The sequence below is a fragment of the Pantherophis guttatus genome, chromosome 1 (assembly GCF_059756535.1).
Source record: "Pantherophis guttatus breed Tessera chromosome 1, ASM5975653v1, whole genome shotgun sequence".
NCBI classification, from domain to species: Eukaryota; Metazoa; Chordata; class Lepidosauria; order Squamata; family Colubridae; genus Pantherophis; species Pantherophis guttatus.
The window spans coordinates 4952384-4973299 of NC_142063.1; the positions used below are offsets into that span (position 1 = coordinate 4952384).

Consider the following 20916-nt stretch of genomic DNA (forward strand, 5'->3'; position numbering starts at 1 on the left):
TGTATTCCGCAGTGGAGCTTCTTGGTCTGCGAGACTCCCCCCTCTCGCAGGCTTGGCCCTCCACTCTATCGAGGGCCTACCTCGATGACGGGCTTTGGAACCCCGAGAGGTGGCATGCCGCAAAGAGGGGGTTGTGGGGTTTTTTAAAATTGTCTTTTTGTAATCTTTTAAGGGGCTTAGGGCGGGGGGTGGGGAGGGAGGGGCATAGGTCAGGCCCGTTACAGGGGCATGGAACGGAAGGCGGGGAGCGGGGTGTGGAGGAGCTCAGTGTGGATAGGGTGGAGGGCAGTTCTATCAGGACCGTGGTTGGGAGGGGCAGATATGGCGGGAGTAGGGGGCCACATCAGGTGGTGGGGCACGCACCCGCTATCTCCAAGCGATGGCATGCCTCGGCCCCCATGACTCTTCTCGTCTCCCCGGCTGTCCAGAGTCTCAGAGCCCAGGCCTTAGACTGATGTTGTGCAATGCCAGGTCCGTGGTTAATAAGGCCCCCCTCATTTGTGAGCTAATACAGGAGGGGGGTGCGGACCTGGCAGGTATTACAGAGACCTGGTTGGGCCAAGAGGGGGGGTCCCCCTCGTAGAGATGTGTCCACCAGGTTTCCGCGCATTCCATCAGCCAAGGGCCCAGGGCAGGGGTGGGGGGGTGGCGGTCATTATAAAGGAAGGTCTTGATCCGAGGGAGGCCACTGTACCTCAGATAGCTGGATGTGAGTCTCTCCTGGTGAAGTGGGGCCATGGGATGCAGGTGGGCCTGCTGATCGCGTACCTGGCTCCCTGCCACGTGACAGCGGCCCTGCCCGAGCTTCTCAACGTTATTGCCGGGGTGGCGGTTGATACCCCCAGACTTTTGGTCATGGGGGATTTCAACCTGCCATCTACCAGTGGGGCGTCTGGGATGGCTCGGGAGTTTATGGCTTCCATGACAGCCATGGACCTGACACAATTAATTCATGGCCCCACTCACGTGGGAGGACACACTCTGGACTTGGTTTTTATCTCTGGTCAGTGGCGGAGTGGTCTGGATATAGGGGATATAGTTATTGAACCCCTGTCATGGTCGGACCATTCTCTCCTGAGACTGGACCTTTCGACCGCTGCACCCCACTGCAGGGAGACGGAACCGACCAGGTGGTTCCGCCCCAGGCGCCTGATGGATCCTGATAGGTTCCAGAGGGAGCTTGGGCCAGTTCCTGAAACTCTGGCACACGACTCGGCTGAAGATCTGGTGGCTGCCTGGGATAGGACAGCCGCCGGTGCTCTGGACCGAGTCGTGCTTTTGCGGCCTCTGACCTGACGCCGAACCTGTCCGGCCCCTTGGTTTTCCGAGGAGCTGAGGGAGATGAAGCGCCAGAAAAGATGCCTAGAGAGTGGTTGGAGGGCGAGTCGCTCCAAATCCGACCGAACACTAGTTAGGTCTCATATTAAGACCTATCTAGTGGCGATAAAAGCGGCAAAGCGTAACCACTTTTCCGCTCTTATTGCATCGGCAGATAACCGCCCAGCCACCTTGTTTAGGGTGACCCACTCCCTCCTATATCAGGAAGCGCGGGAAGACCCCTTGCAAGGGCAGGCTGAGGATTTTGTACAGTATCTGCACGATAAAATCGCTCAGATTTGGGAAGGCTTAGACTCTGACTGGGTAGATCCCGGCGGGGTGACTGAGGCTGGTCTTGAGAATGTTACCTGGGATGAGTTCGACCCTGTGACTCCTGAGGACATGGACAGGATCCTGGGGAGGTTAAACGCAACCACATGTTTATTGGACCCGTGCCCCTCCTGGCTGGTACTGGCCACCCGGGAGGTAACACGAGGCTGGCTCCAGAGGATCATAAATGCTTCTCTGAGAGAGGGTTTCTTGCCTCCCGCCTTGAAAGAGGCGGTGGTGAGGCCCCTCCTCAAGAAGCCTTCTCTGGACCAGGCCGTTTTGGCAAACTATCATCCGGTCTCCAACCTTCGCTTTGTTGCGAAGGTTGTGGAGAGTGTGGTTGCGCGACAGCTCCCACAGTTCCTGGATGAAACCGTCTATCTAGATCCATGCCAGTCCGGCTTCAGGCCTGGGTACAGCACGGAGACGGCATTGGTCGCATTGGTGGATGATCTCTGGAGGGCTCGGGACAGGGGTTGTTCCTCTGTTCTGGTCCTGTTAGACCTCTCAGCGGCTTTTGATACCATCGACCATGGTATCATGCTGCGCCGGCTGGAGGGACTGGGGGTGGGAGGCACCGTGTTGCGGTGGTTCTCCTCCTATCTCTCTGACCGGTCGCAGTCTGTGTTGGCAGGGGGGCAGAGGTCGACCTCGAGGCGCCTTGCTTGTGGGGTGCTGCAAGGGTCGGTCCTCTCGCCGCTCCTGTTCAACATTTATGTGAAGCCGCTGGGTGAGATCATCCATGGTTTTGGGGTGCGATGCCATCTGTACGCTGATGACACTCAGCTGTACATTTCCACCCCAGACCACCCCAATGATGCCCTCGAAGTGATGTCCCAGTGTCTGGAGGCCGTGCGGGTCTGGATGGGGAGGAACAGGCTTCGGCTCAACCCTTCCAAGACCGAGTGGCTGTGGATGCCGGCGTCCCGGTATAGCCAGCTGGTGCCATCGCTGGCTATTGGGGGCGAGTCACTGACCCCCACAGAGGGGGCTCGCAACTTGGGCGTCCTCCTGGACACACGGCTGTCTTTAGAAGAGCATATGATGGCCGTGGCCAGGGGGGCTTTTTATCAGGTTCACCTGATACGCCAGTTGCGCCCCTTTCTGGATTGGGACTCCTTGTGCACGGTCACTCATGCCTTGGTTACGTCACGCCTGGACTACTGTAATGCTCTCTACATGGGGCTCCCCCTGAGGAGCACCCGGAGGCTCCAGCTGGTGCAGAATGCGGCCGCGCGGGTGATTATGGGAGCGACGTGGCGCTCCCACATAACACCTCTCCTGCGCGAGCTGCATTGGCTCCCGGTGGTCTTCCGGGTGTGCTTTAAGGTGTTGGTTCTCATCTTTAAAGCGCTCCATGGCTTAGGGCTAGGGTATTTGCGAGACCGCCTGCTGATACCGATAACCTCCCACCGGCCAATACGCTCTCACAGAGAGGGCCTCCTCGGGGTGCCGTCGGTCAGGCAATGTCAGCTGGCGGCCCCCAGGGGGCGAGCCTTCTCTGTGGGGGCACCCACCCTGTGGAATGAGCTGCCTCCTGGAATACGATTGATCCCGGACCTCCGGACCTTCCGTAAAGCCCTGAAGACGTTTTTATTTCATCAAGCCGGCCTAGCCTAAATGGTTTTTTAATTGGGATTTTAAATTTTATGGATTTGGGGTTTTAAATTTGGGTAGCCAATGATTTAATTCTTTTAATTATCTTAACTTTTGCATTTGTATGTTTTTTTAATTTTGGCTGTTCACCGCCCTGAGTCCCTTCTGGGAGAAGGGCGGTATACAAATTAAATTAATAAAATAAATAAAATAAAATAAGATCATGTGATTATTTTCTGGCCCCAGCTTTTCATACCTTATTTATTCTTTCTGACTCTTATGAAGATGGAAGGAAGGAAGGAAGGAAGGAAGGAAGGATGGATGGATGGATGGATGGATGGATGGATGGATGGATAGATAGATAGATAGTGTCAGACTTCGATGCTATCTCAAAATAAATGAATTTCCAAACTGCCAATCTCTAAGGAAATCTTCTCTTTATTTGAGCACAGCAACTGGATCATGACTCGTGCGGACAAGACTGACCTTTTGCCCCCCAATCCCTCCCTTTCTGATCCCAAATTCTCTGCTTCTCATTGGCTATCTTCCAAGTCACTCTCCTGACTTCTTGTCTCGTCATTTCACAGGAATGTTCCCCCCCCTTCATTTCCACGGAGACCGAGCTTCAAAGGGATTTAGCAGGCAAAAGTCCAGGGCTTATCTCCCTTTCTATGTCAGTGCTGAAACGCTGACAGATAGATAGATAGATAGATAGATAGATAGATAGATAGATAGTTAGATAGATAGATAGATAGATAGATAGATAGATGAATACATCATGGCTTGTTCTTTCTTGAACAAATAATTAAACAATTGATTACTGAGTAGGGAGGAAGACCTTGTTTTATGATACTCTCTGATTTCTTTAAAGAAATTAGAGATAAGAGGTCAGGAAATACTTTAAAAAGTGGTTATTTGAGAAGACAAATGTCTTGTACTACTATATGCAGATGATATCTAAGGACTCAAATCATTTCCAAAAATCGTTCCATAGATAAATATACATCCTTGCTATGAGTATGCATTTGAAAAATTATATATCAAAAACCAAGATAGCTGTGTTTGACAGAGAAATTAATATGAACTGTTAACAAGAACACTTTTCACTTTGTTCCAGTGATTGTCTGGAACAATTCAGTCTTTAGGAAGTGTGTGTGTGTATGTGTGTGTGTGTGTTACAGCATACAATCAAGATGGGGAAATTGGAGGACTTAAAAACAGTGATGAAATCCAAATTTTTTTATTACCGGTTCTTTGGGTGTGGCTTGGTGGACGTGGCAGGTGGAGGATACCGCAAAATCTCCATTCTCTCCCCACTCCTGGGGGAAGGATATTGCAAAATCTCCATTCCCACCCCATTCTGGGACCAGCCAGAGATGGTATTTGCCGGTTCTCCAAACTGCTCAAAATTTCTGCTATCGGTTCTCCAGAAGCTGTCAGAACCTGCTGGATTTCATCCCTGCTTAAAAGGCATGGAAATGAATTTAGAAACATAGAGGGTTCTTGGTTGTGAGGAATGAACTTGATGAAAAAATGAATATGTTAGCAAGGGATTGATAAAGTCATGGTTGGAGGGAGTTAAAGGGAATCTCCCAAAAGAATAGCTATTTTTTATAAGTTGGTGGTGTGTACATTTATTCAAACAATGGCTGTCTGCAAGTAGGTATAAGATCCTTTGGGGCAGTTTGATGGTGGGATGTCAGAACTGCCACTCAAAAGAAAAAGCACCTCCTTCCTTAAATTGGGGGAGGGATGTAGAGAGGGGGGAAGGTGTGCGTAGAAGTGTAAATCTGACAAGTGTTCCCAGCACTACCATTCATAAATGTTCCAAGGACCAAATGACACTTTTTGAAATTCTTATTTATAATATTGACGATGCTCCCAGATAACAGGGACACTCAGTGGAATACAACAAATTGATTAATAAATTAAAAAAAAAGAAGGCATATTGCATACTGGATGAAAATTGGCTGTGGGGATTCCAAATAATAGATCCATTGCAAGCAAAAACACCGAGACAGGTGGAATCCAAAATAAGAATAGCTTTATTGGAAAGATCATATGGGCACATAAAATCTAACTCTGAGGGGCCTTTTGGTTTTCACCGAATTAAAAGTAAAAGTCCTTTGCTCCAGTGTGGCAGCACTGAACCCAGAGGTGGGCTGTTGCCTGGTCAGACCAGTTCAGGGGAACTGGTAGTCCTGACCACCGGCTGGGCCCACCCACCGGCCCTAGCGCTATTCTGTCCAATATTGCTAACACTCTGGCTCACTGGCCCCACCCACACAGCCCAGCTGAGTTCCACGCCTCGCCTGCTGTACTCACTGCGGCTGCCTGAGAAGATTTGCAGGGAGTTTGAAGCCGCGCACAAGCGAGATAGGCGGACATTTCTAGCGAACCGGTTGTTAACATATGTGCAGCCCACCTCTGACTGAACCTCCAAGATGGCTTCAGCCAGGTCAGCTTCAGGGTTGACATTGTCCAGTATGATAGAGTCAGTTACTTGAGGAGGGGGCTAGCCAACACCTCCTTAAGAGGTGCAGGAACAACATCTCTCTCACGGATGAATTTATGCTTGATCCAGTTCCTTTCCTGGTCTGATCCCAATAATAGAGACTTTCTGCTTCCAGCCTTTCTTCAGGCCTCCATTTTCTTTGTTGATTTTGGGGCATTCAGACTTTCCACAGCTCAATATCATCCTTTTGAATAAATCAAAGCTTTACAAAAAGAATGTACCCTAACTAACATCTGCTTTTGGAGGAGGAGCTGAGAGTCCAGGAAGACACCCAGAGTGCACAGCAGTCCTAAGCAAGTCATGCAAGATCAAAGATCCAATGTCCCCAGTGCTGGAAGGACCAATCATCCACAGCTGCTTGATTCTACTAGGATTAGAATGGAGACTGTTCCTCCCCATTCAATAAGCTTCGGGTACTAGGGCAAAATCTTGACCTCATTGCTTGGTCAATCAATGGTTGTATAATTGAATACCCTCAGGGTAAGGGTGATACTTGACTTTGAAATATTACCTCAGCCAATCCAGATGTTTGCCATTTGGTGATGGTGTCTTTCCCACACCAGTTCACTATTCTGAAGATGTACTTCCCAAGATAAACACAGCAGGGAAACTTTCCTGATTCCAACTCATTGTTGGATTATCTTCACATACAGTTTAATTTAACCTAATACCTTGAGAAATTCTCCTGCCAACTTTTAAGTTCTATGGGAAGAATTCGTATCTAATTTCATCACCCGCCATGTTGGCATTTATAAACCACTTATTCCATCCCAGTATTGGTATGATTGCCCAGACTTACTAGGGTACAACTGATTGTCACGGGCCACCATGACCCATCAATACTTATACTATCCAAACAACCTATGAAAGAGGCCAAACTCCACCTTGTGTTCACATGCTCAGTTTCATATAATTCAAATACACAATTTCACCTTGATTGTCAAGGTATTGCTTACCATCTTTAGAGCGCTCCATGGCTTAGGACCTGAGTATCTATGAGACCGCCTTCTGCCACCGGTAGCCTCCCACCGGCCAGTACGACATTGTTGGTCAAACAATGTAGACTGGAGGCCCCCAGGGGGAGAGACTTCTCTGTGGGGGCACCTGTCCTTTGGAACGAACTGCCCCCGGAGATACGAAGGATCCTGGATCTGCGCACCTTCCGCCGTGCCCTCAAAACTTTCCTATTCCAGCAAGCCAGGCTGGCGTAGCTCTTTTAATTGTTTTTAATTCATTTTTTAAAAAAGGTGTTTTTTTAATTAATATGGGCCAAATTTGTTTAATATACTTTTAAATTGTTTTAAATTTTATATTTTTATGTTTTTATTTTTGGCTGTACAACGCCCTGAGTCTGTCGGGAGAAGGGCGGTATATAAATTTAAATAATCAATCAATCAATCAATCAATCAATCAGTGCATTGTATCTGTGGATTAACAATAGGAGACCCAAACTCATTTTTCTCTATCTGGTGTGTTGCTCAGTAAATAAGAAAATTGCTTTTCTATGCAATTATCAGAAGAACGGCAATTTCTAATGTATCCGCTATGGATTTCTACCCACAAAAATCTTCCAAGTTGAAACCTGCTTTTAATTATATACTCGGAGTACTCCCAGTGGAGGCAAGACATGTCACCTTGCCTTCTGTTGTGAAGAGGCAACTTCAGGGTATGGTGAGACTTGTATGGCCTTAGTATCCTCTTTGATCATAAACCAAACACAGGTAACAGGAAGCACGGTTGAATATAAATTTGCTTTGGGGGCCATCCAGGTGGCACAGACTATCTCTCTTGTGCTAAAGCTCTGCTGAGATTTCGAGGGCTCCCTGCAATTCAACCTCTGCACACACAAAACACCCTTTTGATTTCTGATCCAGGAGGAAAGGTGGGAAGAATGACTGGGCTGCCTCTCCTCCTCCTGCTGCTGCTCTTCTGGCTCCTGCCTCCAACTTCTGCTAAGAAGATGCAAACTGGGTGTGTGTTGACAAACACTGTACACACTACGAGAGACTTTTACAGGCCTGGTGATGTCATTATTGGTGGGAATTTTCCCCTGGGAACTGTACATTCATTCTACTTCCAATCCTTTAAAGAAGACCCATCTTCATTTCTGGACGATATTTTGTAAGTTTCACTTAAAGCTGAAACATGTAAATAATTATTTGGTTTGTTCAAGGACTCTTTTCAGAAATATTTGTTCTAGTGATGTTTGCAATGCCCTAACGTAGTTCAGATCTTTGTGCTTTTCTCAATAAAGAACCAAACTCATAAAATAGACCAGAATTCTCAGTCTTTCCAGGACTCTCAATCAGGAAGCTAATAAACCACCCAAAAAAGTGAGGAAGGACAACACCTTAGAAACTGTGCTGGCCTAGTGAAAAAGTTGACTTACCCCTGATACTAAACTCAAAGATGAGATCAACCCATTTACAGTGTCAAGGAGTTGTAAAAAAATCCATCTGTCTTAGGTTCAGGAATAGTTTCCAAACCTAAAGAATCTGCTTCAAGAGGGAAGAAAAGTAATGAGGTTGGAAGAGAAGCAATTGGGAAGAACTATACCCATTGGAGCAAACTGAAGAAGGGAAGGCTGATGGAGGAGTATAAAATGATCTGTGATATGGATAAACAGGGTTTTCTCCTTGCTGTCAAGGGCATTAATCAAGGAACAGCCTTAGCAATGAAAAAAACCCAAAGGAATTTAGGACTTCCTCCAACAAAGGATGTTTTAAAAAAATGACATGACCTACCCCACACAAGCTTTCCTTAAAATTTCCCTGATGATTTTCTCACTGTAGAGTCCTACCCAAGAACTACCAGCAGTTTGTAGCTTTGGTATTTGCAGTCACAGAGGTCAACAAGGATCTGGTTCTCCTCCCCAACATCACCCTTGGCTTCCACATCTATAGCAATTCTCAGACTCAGAAGGAGATTTCCATAATCAGCGTCTCCCTTCTCTCCACAAGAGGCCAAATGGTTCCAGGTTACAAATGTGACAGGCAGCATCCTCTGCTCTCTGTCATCGGAGATCTCAACCCCAGATCCTCAAGGCGGATGGCCTCCATCTTCAGCATCTTCAAGGTCCCACAGGTAAGAGGGCCTCATTGGATAGAATATGGGGCAGACAAACAACAAAGCACACAGTGAAACTAAAGGTGGAAAGGGGGTTTGGGGGGACCTATATTTATATTTTTGTATCGAGATATGTTTTTATAGAAGCCAAAAGTGCTAGATAATGAGATATATTGAAATGTGGCATTTGTCAAGAGGAATTCCTTCCTAATCTATTCTTCATAAAAGTAGTGTAGTTAGTATATTCTCTGTATTAATTTAACATTCCCTTGGCTTTTGACACATCATCACCAGGCAAAATACATAACCTCTTCTTCCTAATATGTAATCATTCTTCCTAACAAGGCCAGGAAATTAAGCTTGTCACCCAAAGTGAGCCAGGTGGGGCAATAATCCACATAATGGTGACCCTTAAATCAAGAATCTCACTTTCTCCAGCTAGGCGTTGGTTTTGAGTTCACTCAGGGAGAGAGAAGAGTTTATCCTTCCTTCTTCTGGATTAATCCCAGTGAATTTGCTCAGTATGTGGGTTTAGTGCAGCTGCTCCTGTACTTCCAGTGGAACTGGGTTGGGCTTCTGGCCCCTGAAGATGACAGGGGAGAACGTTTCATCTCAACTTTGACACCAATGCTCCAGGAGAAGGAGATCTGCGTGGCCTTCACTGAAAAGTTGAAAGTGAAATTTCTTTCTACTCCAATGATGAAAATACTGCATATTTTGGAGACTTGGTCTAAAGCTGAAGTGATTATTCTATTTGGAGACCCTAATAGTATTACAAATGTTCAGGCAGCAATGAGTGTCCATGAATATTTGAGAAAGACATCATTTCGGAAAGTTTGGATCTTAACTTCCCATTGGAAACTTAGTGTGGTGGGGAATCAAGACGTATCAAAAGTAGTAAAGCCCTTCCATGGAGCTTTGCATTTTAGGCCCCACATTGGATTTGTCTCAGAATTCAGTCATTTCCTCCTGTCTTTAGACCCCTTGAAGCCACAAGGGGACGTCTTTCTCCCTCCATGTTGGGAAAGGTTGTTTGGCTGCATGATGGACAATCCAGGCAGGATTTTTCCAAAGGGGAAGAAACAATGTACAGGAAGGGAGAATTTACAAAGTTTACCTTCTTACATTTTTGAAACAAGCATGGAAGGTGAAAGTTACAACATCTACAATACGATTTATGCTGTGGCGCATGCATTACATGCAATGCATGGATCTGGAGCACAACCAACCATGATGAGGCTTGGAAAGAGGATCTCAAATATTCAATCATGGCAGGTAATCCCAGTGACTTTTTGTCTGATCCACAGATCTAGGTAGAAAACTACCTCTAGGCATTTCTTGATTTACTGATTAAATATCTATATTTAAAATGTATCTAAGAAGATATTAAGATAGCAATTATTGAAAACTGTCATTTGAATTAAGTGCGAGGCATTTGTTGAAAAGGGATAGATGGCGAAAAAAGAGAATTAAAACAAGCTGATTGTTCATATTTATTTATTTATTTATTTATTTATTAGATTTTTATACCGCCCCCTCTCCCGAAGGACTCGGGGCGGTGCACAGCCAAAGTTAAAAACATACAATATAAACAATTAAAATACGTTTAAAACAGAATTAAATCTAAGATGGCTCCCCAATTTAAAATGCCTTACCCATACCCCTATAAAAAGACAAATTTAAAATTTAAAAATTTAAAATTTCCACATTTAAAAAGGGGGAAGATTTAGGCCAGGCCAGCTTGATAAAATAGAAAAGTCTTAAGTGCGCGGCGGAAGGTGCGCAGATCCGGGATCCTACGTATCTCCGGGGGGAGCTCGTTCCAAATCGTAGGTGCCCCCACAGAGAAGGCTCTCCCCCTAGGGGCCGACAGCCGACATTGTTTGGCCGACGGCACCCGGAGGAGCCCCTCTCTATGGGAGCGTACTGGCCGGTGGGAGGCTATTGGTGGTAGCAGGCGGTCCCGTAAATAACCAGGTCCTAAGCCATGGAGCGCTTTAAAGGTGATAACCAGAACCTTGAAGCGCACTCGGAAGACCACCGGGAGCCAGTGCAGCTCGCGCAGGAGAGGTGTCACATGGGAACTCCAAGTCGCTCCCATCACCACCCGCGCGGCCGCACTCTGCGCCAGTTGGAGCCTCCGAGTGCACCTCAAGGGGAGCCCCATGTAGAGAGCATTGCAGTAATCCAGACGAGAAGTAACGAGGGCATGAGTGACTGTGTGTAGGGAGTCCCGATCTAGATAGGGACGCAACTGGCGGATCAGGCGAACCTGATGAAAAATCCTCCCGGACACGGCCGTCACATGCTCTTCTAACGACAGCCGTGAATCCAGGAGGACGCCCAAGTTGCGAGCCCTATCCGTGGGGGCCAATGATTCGCCCCCAATAGTCAGCGATGGCATTAGCTGACTATATCGGGACGTCGGAAACCACAGCCACTCGGTCTTGGATGGGTTGAGCCTGAGCCTGTTCCTCCCCATCCAGATCCGTACGGCCTCCAGGCACTGGGACATCACTTCAAGGGCATCGTTGGGGTGATCCGGGGTGGAGATGTACAGCTGGGTGTCGTCAGCGTACTGATGGTACTCCACCCCAAAACCACGGATGATCTCGCCCAGCGGCTTTACATAAATGTTGAACAAAAGGGGCGAGAGGACCGATCCCTGCGGCACCCCACATATGAGGGGCCTCGGGGTCGACCTCTGCCCCCCTGTCAACACAGACTGCGACCGGTCGGAGAGAAAGGAGGAGAACCACCTTAGTACGGTGCCTCCCACCCCCAACTCTTCCAACCGGTGCAGCATGATACCATGGTCGATGGTATCAAAAGCCGCTGAGAGATCTAACAGGACCAGGACAGAGGAACAACCCCTGTCCCGAGCCCTCCAGAGATCATCAACCAACGCGACCAATGCCGTTTCCGTGCTGTAACCAGGCCTGAAACCCGACTGGAACGGATCCAGATACGACGCTTCATCCAGGTACTGGGGAAGCTGTCCCGCAACCACACTCTCAACAACCTTCGCCACAAAACGAAGGTTGGAGACTGGACGATAATTAGCCAATATTGCCGGGTCCAGGGAAGGCTTCTTGAGGAGGGGCCTCACCACCGCCTCCTTAAGGGCGGCGGGGAAGACACCCTCACCCAATGAAGCATTTATAATCCCCTGGAGCCAGCCTCGCGTCACCTCCCGGGAAGCCAGCACTAACCAGGAGGGACACGGGTCCAACAAACATGTGGTCGCGTTCAATCTACCCAGAATCCTGTCCACGTCATCTGGGGTCACAGGATCAAACTCATCCCAGATAACAGTCTCAAGACCTGCCTCCGTCACTCTCGCTGGATCTACCCAGTCAGAGTCCAGACCTTCTCGAATCTGAGTGATTTTGTCATACAGATACTGAACAAAGTCCTCGGCTCTTCCCTCCAAGGGGTCCTCCCGCGCTTCCTGGTGGAGCAGGGAGTGGGTCACCCTAAACAGGGCGGCCGGGCGATTATCTGATGACGCAATAAGAGCAGCAAAATGCGTACATTTTGCTGCTTTTATCGCCACTAGGTAAGTCCTAATATGGGATCTAACCAGTGTCCGGTCCGATTCAGAAAGACTAGCTCTCCAACTACTCTCTAGGCGTCTTTTCCGGCGCTTCATCTCCCTCAGCTCCTCGGTAAACCAAGGAGCAAGGCGAGATCCGCGCCGGGTCAGAGGCCGCAAAGGCACGACTCGATCCAGGGCCCCATGATCAAAGAGCTTCCTAGAAGTTCCTGGAAGGACATCAATGGTTGCCTGAGAGTGTGTCATTTCTTCTACTGCTTTGTTTGTTTAGTTAAGCTTCTGTCAAGCTCAGCATAGGTAGAAAATCCCAACATGGTCCTAATCTGAGTGCATTTGTGGAAGATGCTTTGACAGATCAGTTGAAGTCCTCGTCAGCATTGTAGAACCTCCTCATTTTCTCTCAGTAGGTAGCCTGAATCCAATCTGAGTGTAAAAAGACACTCAGTTCATATTAATGTTGGTTATTGTGGCTTAGAATTATTTCTGAGTCTACTCCATTTTTTTAGTATGCCGTTTCTTGTACTGCCTTCTTTGTTGTGTTAAGTCTCTGTCAACTTCAGCATATGCAGAAGAACTCAACTTGGTCCTAATGGGTTCCTGATCTAAAATTCATCAGACTTTTCAACATCAAAGACTAAATTATTCCTCTCTAGACAGTGAAATGACAAACCAGGCAGGATAAACCTTCTACATGGCTCCCACTTGGTCAGATCTACTTCTTCATTCTGTTCTCTTTGAGCTAGAGAAAGTCTAGCTTGCAAAGTTATGACAGAGAATATTTACCAATAAAGGAAAATATTCTAGCTCAGGGTTGAAATGAAGGGTCTGGGTGCTCTTTGAATTTGGTTGTTTTCTTGCAGACATTTCATGACCCAAACATTTGAAATGAAACATTTCTCAAGGACTCAAATAAAATTAAAAATGTAACTTGCCAAGTATTACAGAGCAAAACTACACAATGTAATTTAGAATATGGCATTAAAATGTTTGTATGTAGCTGTCGTTCTTGTAAGACTTGAATTGAAGAAGCCATGATACAAATATCATGATAAAGAAAATGTGGGGATGAAGTTGAATAGTTGATGTTACTTCTGATTGCTTAGATCTTCATCAAAGAGATCATTTAGTTTCTCAGATATAGACCCATCTCCTAGGCTGATGGCCAAGACATTAAGATAGAAACCAGGATGTCCTATGTGTGGTGTTCAGCCAATTAGTCCAGGTGTCTTTTTCTTTCAGATTCTCCCCTATCTGAGGAACATCAAGTTCAATAACAGTGCTGGAGAGGAAGTCTCCTTCTCAGAAAGTGGATTGGTGTCTGATTGTTATGATCTTCTCAACTGGCTTTTCCTCCCCAATCAATCTTTTGTCCCCATGAAAGTTGGGCAAATGGATTCCATGGCTTCCCCGGGACAAGATTTTACCATTAATTCTGATGAAATCATCTGGGTCACAAAGGTGAGCTGGGAGGAAAAGTTGTAAATTCAGCAAAGGAGTCATTACCTCCATGGGATGCATAACACACTTTTAACTGGAAAACCCATTAAATTCAGGAATTTTATAAAAAATATGCTTTTGAGTTGAACACATTTGAGGTTTGACTTATAATTCTTTCTTTTAGAAAAGCTGTAGCTCCATGTCACAAATCTTCCTTTACACTTTGAGGTCCCAGTTCCAATCTCCAGCATCCATTAGTGGGTCAGGACTGCATTGGCCTGACTCCCTCTGGAACTTATCCTGGTTTCTGGTAAACCATTTCTTTTGAAGATGTTCTAAAGATGGAAAGAGCAATGTACAAAGGAATAAAAGAAGAATAATCTTTGCTGAGCCACCTGCAATATCTCTCTTCTCTTTTTTAGAAGGTGCCCTTTGCCAGGTGTGGCATGAAGAGGTGCCAGGCAGGAGAGAGGAGAAACGTTCCAGAAGGCGAGCCAGTTTGCTGCTACCAATGTGACCCTTGTCCAGAAGGAACCATTTCTAATCAGACAGGTAGCACATTCAAATGTTGACCTCCCAGGATCAAGGAAACCATTCAATGGAAAAGTGTTAATTTTGGCATCAGGATATATATGCTTCAATATATTCATATTTCTTTTCAGCAGACCCTCTCAATTCATTAATCTAAACTGTACTACCCCACAGGGCACTTTTCTTGCTCCTCAGAAATTTAATACAGGTTGGTGTCAGGGTTCTAAGTAATACACCCATATCAAGCAAAACTCCGAGGCAGGTAGATTCCTCAAAGAATAGCTTTATTGGATATATCATATTGGCACAGATCTGGTGAAAACCGACTCTGAAGATTCTCAAGGTTTTCACCTAATTAAAAGTAAAAGTTTTTCACTTTCTCAGAACAATCAGTCACATGGTCCAATCAAGGTGCTGTCTGGTTGCCTGTCAACATCACTCCATCTTCCTCTGACCAGGTGTGAGAATGTCCTTGGTTCCCAAGAGAAAATATTTTGTTTTGGCTACAAAATCCCAGCTATCTAAAATCCCCCCTCCCTATCCTTCAGCTCCAGTGTGACAACATTGAAGCTGTCAAGGTAGCTCTCGTCAGGTCAGCTTCAGGGTTGACAGTTGGTTTGGGGGCACAATTCATGGGTTCCCTACTTGGCTTTCTACTCCTACTTTTACATCCCATCAGGAAAACCAGACACCAATCTTTTTGTGAACAAATGGGGTGTGAGATTCAAGCTTTAATTTTTATTAAGGACCGCCTCTATCAGAACACTCGATCTCCCAGGAAATTCATAGACCTGTCAGAGACAGAGCAGATCTATCTACCTTTCCTGCAAAAAAAAAAAAAAAAAAGGTTTGAATGACTGGATTTGAAGTTTAAAGAAGAGATGTTGAGCCAGAGAACAGATCTGTTTTTTCTAGCTAATCTATTCCCAGCATTGTCAGTATGGATGGATGATTTGCCCTTGTGGATTCACCAAGAAATTCACACTGACTTTTGATTTCAGATGCAGCTCGTTGTGACCCCTGCCCAGAAAACCAATATCCCAACAAGGACAAGGACCACTGCATTGCCAAAAAGATCCACTTCCTTGCCTATCAAGACACCCTGGGATGCATTTTAGTTTCTCTCGCTCTTTCTCTCTCTGTGGTCACATTGGCAGTTCTGGTGATTTTCCGTAAAAATCACAACACACCAATTGTCAAGGCCAACAACAGAGATCTCACCTACATCCTCCTGGTCTCCCTCCTGCTCTGCTTCCTCTGCTCCTTCCTCTTCATTGGTCAACCCAAGAAGCTCACCTGTTTTTTCCGACAAACTGCCTTTGCCATTCTCTTTTCCCTTGCAGTGTCCTCTGTGTTGGCAAAAACTGTCATGGTGGTTCTGGCCTTCATGGCCACCAAGCCAGGGAATAGGACAAGGAAACTCTTAGGAAAATCAATCACTAATTGCATTGTCATAGCCTGTCCCCTGATCCAAGCAGTTCTTTGTGCCACCTGGCTGGTAACTTCTCCCCCATTTCCCAACTTGGACTTCCACTCCTTGGTAGGAGAGGCCATCTTGGAATGTAATGAAGGCTCAGCTTCAATGTTTTATACTGTCCTTGCCTATCTAGGGTTTCTCGCCCTCATGAGTTTCACAGTGGCCTTTTTGGCTAGGAAATTGCCTGACAGCTTTAATGAAGCCAAATTCATTACTTTTAGCATGCTGATCTTTTGCAGTGTTTGGATCACCTTCCTCCCTACATACCTGAGCACCAAAGGGAAGTCCATGGTGGCTGTAGAGGTCTTCTCCATCTTGGCCTCTGGGTCTGGTCTCTTGGCTTGCATCTTTTTCCCCAAATGCTACATTATCCTATTTAAGCCAAATCTGAATAGTAGAAGGAATATAATGAGGCCCAAGGATCTCTGATTATATTATGTATTTATGAAACATACTTACATTGCCCACCTAACATGTACATAGGTAATTCCAACTGGATTACAACATTAAAAACCACAACATAAAAACCAATTAAAATGCCATACTCCACCCCCATTTATGCAGGTTTTGGGAGGCTTTATTTTGATTTTGAACATTTTTCAATTTGATCTTATTTCTTAAAAAATAAGGAACTGAAAGATAGCATTATCCATTAAAGTACTGGAAATCAAGTGGCATGAATTATCACAGAATGTTTGTTAATCTGCAATAATCACCCAATTTTTTTTCATTAATGCTACCTGTCCCATAGATCCAAAGTTCAACTTGATAATAAACGTTGTTATTATATATTTGGATATTAGTTTCCAAAAGGACAGTTTCCCACTTTATTTTAATCATTTTTCAGAATATGTTGGCATTGTTTCACTATCAGTGTTTTTAAGCATGTTTCTTTCCACTGATTCCTGAGGCTTTGCTGAATTCCCTACTAATGTTTTCTTTCAATTGACTATTAGAGGGTTTGTCTGTTTTTAATTCCAGCGTTGACATGAACAGAGGGCCTGATGCTTATTTTCTGTCTCCTTGGTTTCTGTCCCCTTTTTAGTTGCTTCTTCTCCTCAGGAAGTCTATCTTTTAGTTTGCTTCTTTCTCTAGGCCTGGGCTTTGGTTCTGTTTATTCAGCCTCTTTCTCGCAAGGCCCCACAAACCGTTCTTATTTTATTCTGATTTCATCTTGAGCTCCTTCCCTTCATGCTGAATCCCTCTAAGATGCTGACTTAAAGCAAATCCCCTGAATGTTTGTGAAGGAACCGTGGTTACTATTGTGGTTAAACAGGAGGACTAGCGAGTTGTGCCAAAGCCTCACTAATATCATCATATTGTAGGGAAAAAACCCTCCCCTGTCATAAAAGAATGAAATATTTTGAGGAATATTAAAAAGGCAAGATATTGTATTTCCCCAAAAGGAGAAATGGAGAAACATGTATTTTAGAGGCAGGAAGCAGCCCCACCCCCCAGCAGGTATTTTGTGCCCATTAAGAAAGACTGGGCCAGCCTATCTACAAAACAAAAGACCTTCAGGTCCAGGATTATGGGATTAAGAAGAACAGGATTTGAGCCTTCAGGACATAATAGGATTAACCTACTACCATTTAGCAGAAGACACAGAGCTCACTACATTGCACAACCTCCCTAGCAGCCTCTCTGAAACTTATAAAAATCCATCCACTCATTCAACCATTTTGTCAACCAGAACCACAAACCCTGGTGGTTCTGTCCATCAATAAACGGGCCTTCTTTCCAATCAGCCTCCAGCCTCCATTTTATTTCCAGCATCTTGGAACTTGGAACTTGGAATATTTCAGCTTGGAATTGAACTAGATGGATTTTTATTTCCAACAGTAGGTCCTGAACTTGAACAGAGAAGGCCTCCTGAGGCACCTTGAAAATCAGGGATTTGGCCTCAGTTTGTTCCCTCCAACCAACACTGACTCTAATTAGCATCAGAGAAAGAAGAAAATGACATAATTCTGTGGACTAATTCTTATTATCCTAGCTAGAGGTATACCATATTTCAGAACGCAAACAGAAGCACACTTCATAAGACAAACACAAGCCACAAGTTTTATGGCTTCAGTTAGTTGTTAGAATAATATTCCAGTAGAGTTTAGATCAGGGGTGAAATGCTCCCGGTTAGGACCGGATCGCTCGATCCGGTAGCGATGGCCGCTGGTGGTTTGGAGAACCGGTAGCAAAAATCCCTGCCCCCCCATGCCCAGCTGATCCGCGCGATCATTAGAGGTTTTTTTTTTTTTTACTTCTAAAAGCATTTTTTCTACAACCTCTTCCGATGAAAAAATGCTTTTAAAAGTAAAAAAAAAAAAAAAAGCCTCTGATGATCGCGCGGCTCAGCTGGGATCATCAGAGGCTTTTCAAAGCATTTTTTCCTGTAACCTCTTGGCCGAAGAGGTGGTAAAAAAAAATGCTTTGAAAAGTCTCTGACGATCCCAGCTGAGTTCCCTGATCAGCAGAGAGGCATTTTTTAAAGAGCCTCTCTCAACAGAGAGACATTTTTTTAAAAAGTCTCTCTGACGATCCCAGCTGAGTTTCTGATCGGCAGAGAAGCTTTCCAAAGCATTAGAAAAAATGCTTTGAAAAGTTTTTTTTTTAAAAAAAGTTGGCCACGCCCACCCAGTCACATTACACCCCCCCCACCAAGCCATGCCCACAGAACCGGTAGTAACAAATTTTACATTTCACCCCTGGTTTAGATCTGCCTAACATCTTCATGGATCCTCTTGACTATTTTAAGACCAGTGGGAGAAGTTTGTTTCTAATTTCATCTCCTGTCATGTGGCTGTAAATAAACCAGTTATTCCATCCAAGCGTTGGTATGATTGCTCACACTTACTAGGGTACAACTGATCCTTATAGGCCGCCATGCACTATTAACACTCAAATTATGCCAAAGGCTAAGCTCCATCTTGTGTACAGGTACTCAGGTAATCAGTTTCACATAGGTCAAATACCCAACTTCATCATCATTCTCAAGTCCCTCTGCTCTATGGATGACAAGAGACACAAACATGATTTTCCCCTTCTGGTGCACAAACAAAATCTAATGCTAAGTGGACAGGATATTGCTTCTCCTTGCAATTATCAAAAGAACAGTAATTCTCAATCTATCCCTTGTGGATTTATATCCATAAAAAATCTTCCAAGATAAAGCTTTAGAAAATATGCACTGAGTTTCCCTATTGGGGCAGGACACGTCATGTTACTTTGTCTTGCAGACAGCTAATTCCTTGGTTTAGTGTGACTCATCTGGCCTTAATTTTCTCTTTGGCCATAGCACAAACAAAGGTAAGAGAAAGCATGGCTGATATAAATTTCCCCTAAGAACATCCAGGTTGCAGGGCTGGGCTCTATTCTGCTGAAGCTCTGGTGAGAGTCCAAGTTCTACCTGCAATTCTGCTTCTGCACAAATCTTGATTTCTGGGAAGGTGACCAGAATGACTGGGCTGCCTCTCCTCCTCCTCCTCCTGCTGCTCTTCTGGTTCCTGCCTCCAACTTCTGCTAAGAAAGTTCCAGTAACTTGTGTGTTGGCCAACACTTTCCAGATTCAGCAAAACTATTACAGGCCTGGCGATTTCATGACTGGTGGGAATTTGTTCCTGACAAACATTCTTCATTTCAATCACACGGACTTTAAAACAAAACCATCCATGGTTTATTATACGCTGCTGTAAGTTTCACCTGGGGTGGAAAGATATAGATGATGGTTTGCTTTGTTTTAGCTTCAAGGTCCCCTTTCAGAATTACTTGTCCTTAGTGGCCTTTGCAAGTCTTAGTGTAGCTCAGATCTTTGTGCTCTTCACAATAAAGGTGATGGTGAGATGGATGACATGTAAATGTAGTCAATAAATTAAAAAATAGTCTACAATTCTTGATCTTTCCAGAACTCATCATCAGGGAGATAGTAAACCACAACTGAGGAGAGCAACAGATCTGAAACTGAGCTGGCCTTGAGAAGACATTGAGCTGTAGTATTAATTGGGACAGAAAATTATGGTGGAAAACTCAAATAAATGCTCATTTCTTTTCCAGTGTGGGACATTGAAAAAAATAAAACTCAGTTTTAGAATCAGCAGTGCTCATAACCGATGGCTTTCTGTAAATCTGTGCTGTGACACACACATACACACTGGAGTTTTGTGTTCAGCAGGCTTGGCGAAGCTGCTCAAAGACACAACCAAATTGATTTGGGTTGTAGAAGAACAACTGGCTTTGCAAGAAAGCCAATAATTAATCATTATTAATTATACGAATAAAAGGGAACATTAGGACAATAAGCTTCCTTATTGTTATGGATAATTTGTTTTTCCTGGTTTGGGTTTTTTTTTTCTCACTCTAGGCCCCTAAGCAAGAACTACCAGAATTTCCTGACCTTGAAGTTTGCACTCACAGAGGTGAACAGGAATCTGATTCTGCTCCCAAACATCACCCTTGGCTTCCACATTTATGACAGTGATGACACTGAGAGGAATATTTATCTCAGCAGCCTCTCCCTGCTCTCCACTCCGAACAAAATGATTCCAGGTTATAAATGTGACAGGCAGGACCTTCTGCTCTCTGTCATTGGGGGTGACAACCCCAAATCCTCAAGGAAGATGGCCTCCATCTTCAGCATCTTCAAGGTCCCACAGGTAAGGAGGCTGCAATGGATACAAGATAGACAAACAACAGAAACACACTGAAGGCAAAAATGAAACTAAAGGTGTTTGGCGATGGGATGGGCACTTCAGGGATATATGATTTAGAGACTCCATGGTGTAGCTGAATTCCTTTTTAATATTTTATGTATCAAGGTACATTTTTATATTACCCCAAGGTTTTCAACCTTTTCGAGGTTTAAAAAAACCTCAAGACCCAGGCAGAAGAAGGACACCATGGCTTCAAAATCTAAGGGACTGGTTTGGACAAAATTCAGCAGCCCTTTTTCATGCAGCTGTTGATAAAAAAAAGATAACAAACATGATTATTAACATCTGATGATGGATTTTTTTTTTCATTTCATTTTATTTAATTTGTATACCGCCCTACTCCCGAATGACTCAGGGCAGTGAACAGGCACAGAATAAAACACGTAAA

At 45.0% G+C, this 20916-nt stretch overlaps 1 protein-coding gene across 1 annotated transcript in view; it reads left to right on the forward strand.

Annotated features, from left to right (window-relative positions):
- LOC117659349 (vomeronasal type-2 receptor 26-like) overlaps positions 1–20916 on the forward strand; it is a 74524-nt gene that overhangs the window by 23386 nt on the left and 30222 nt on the right. The window lies entirely within an intron of this gene.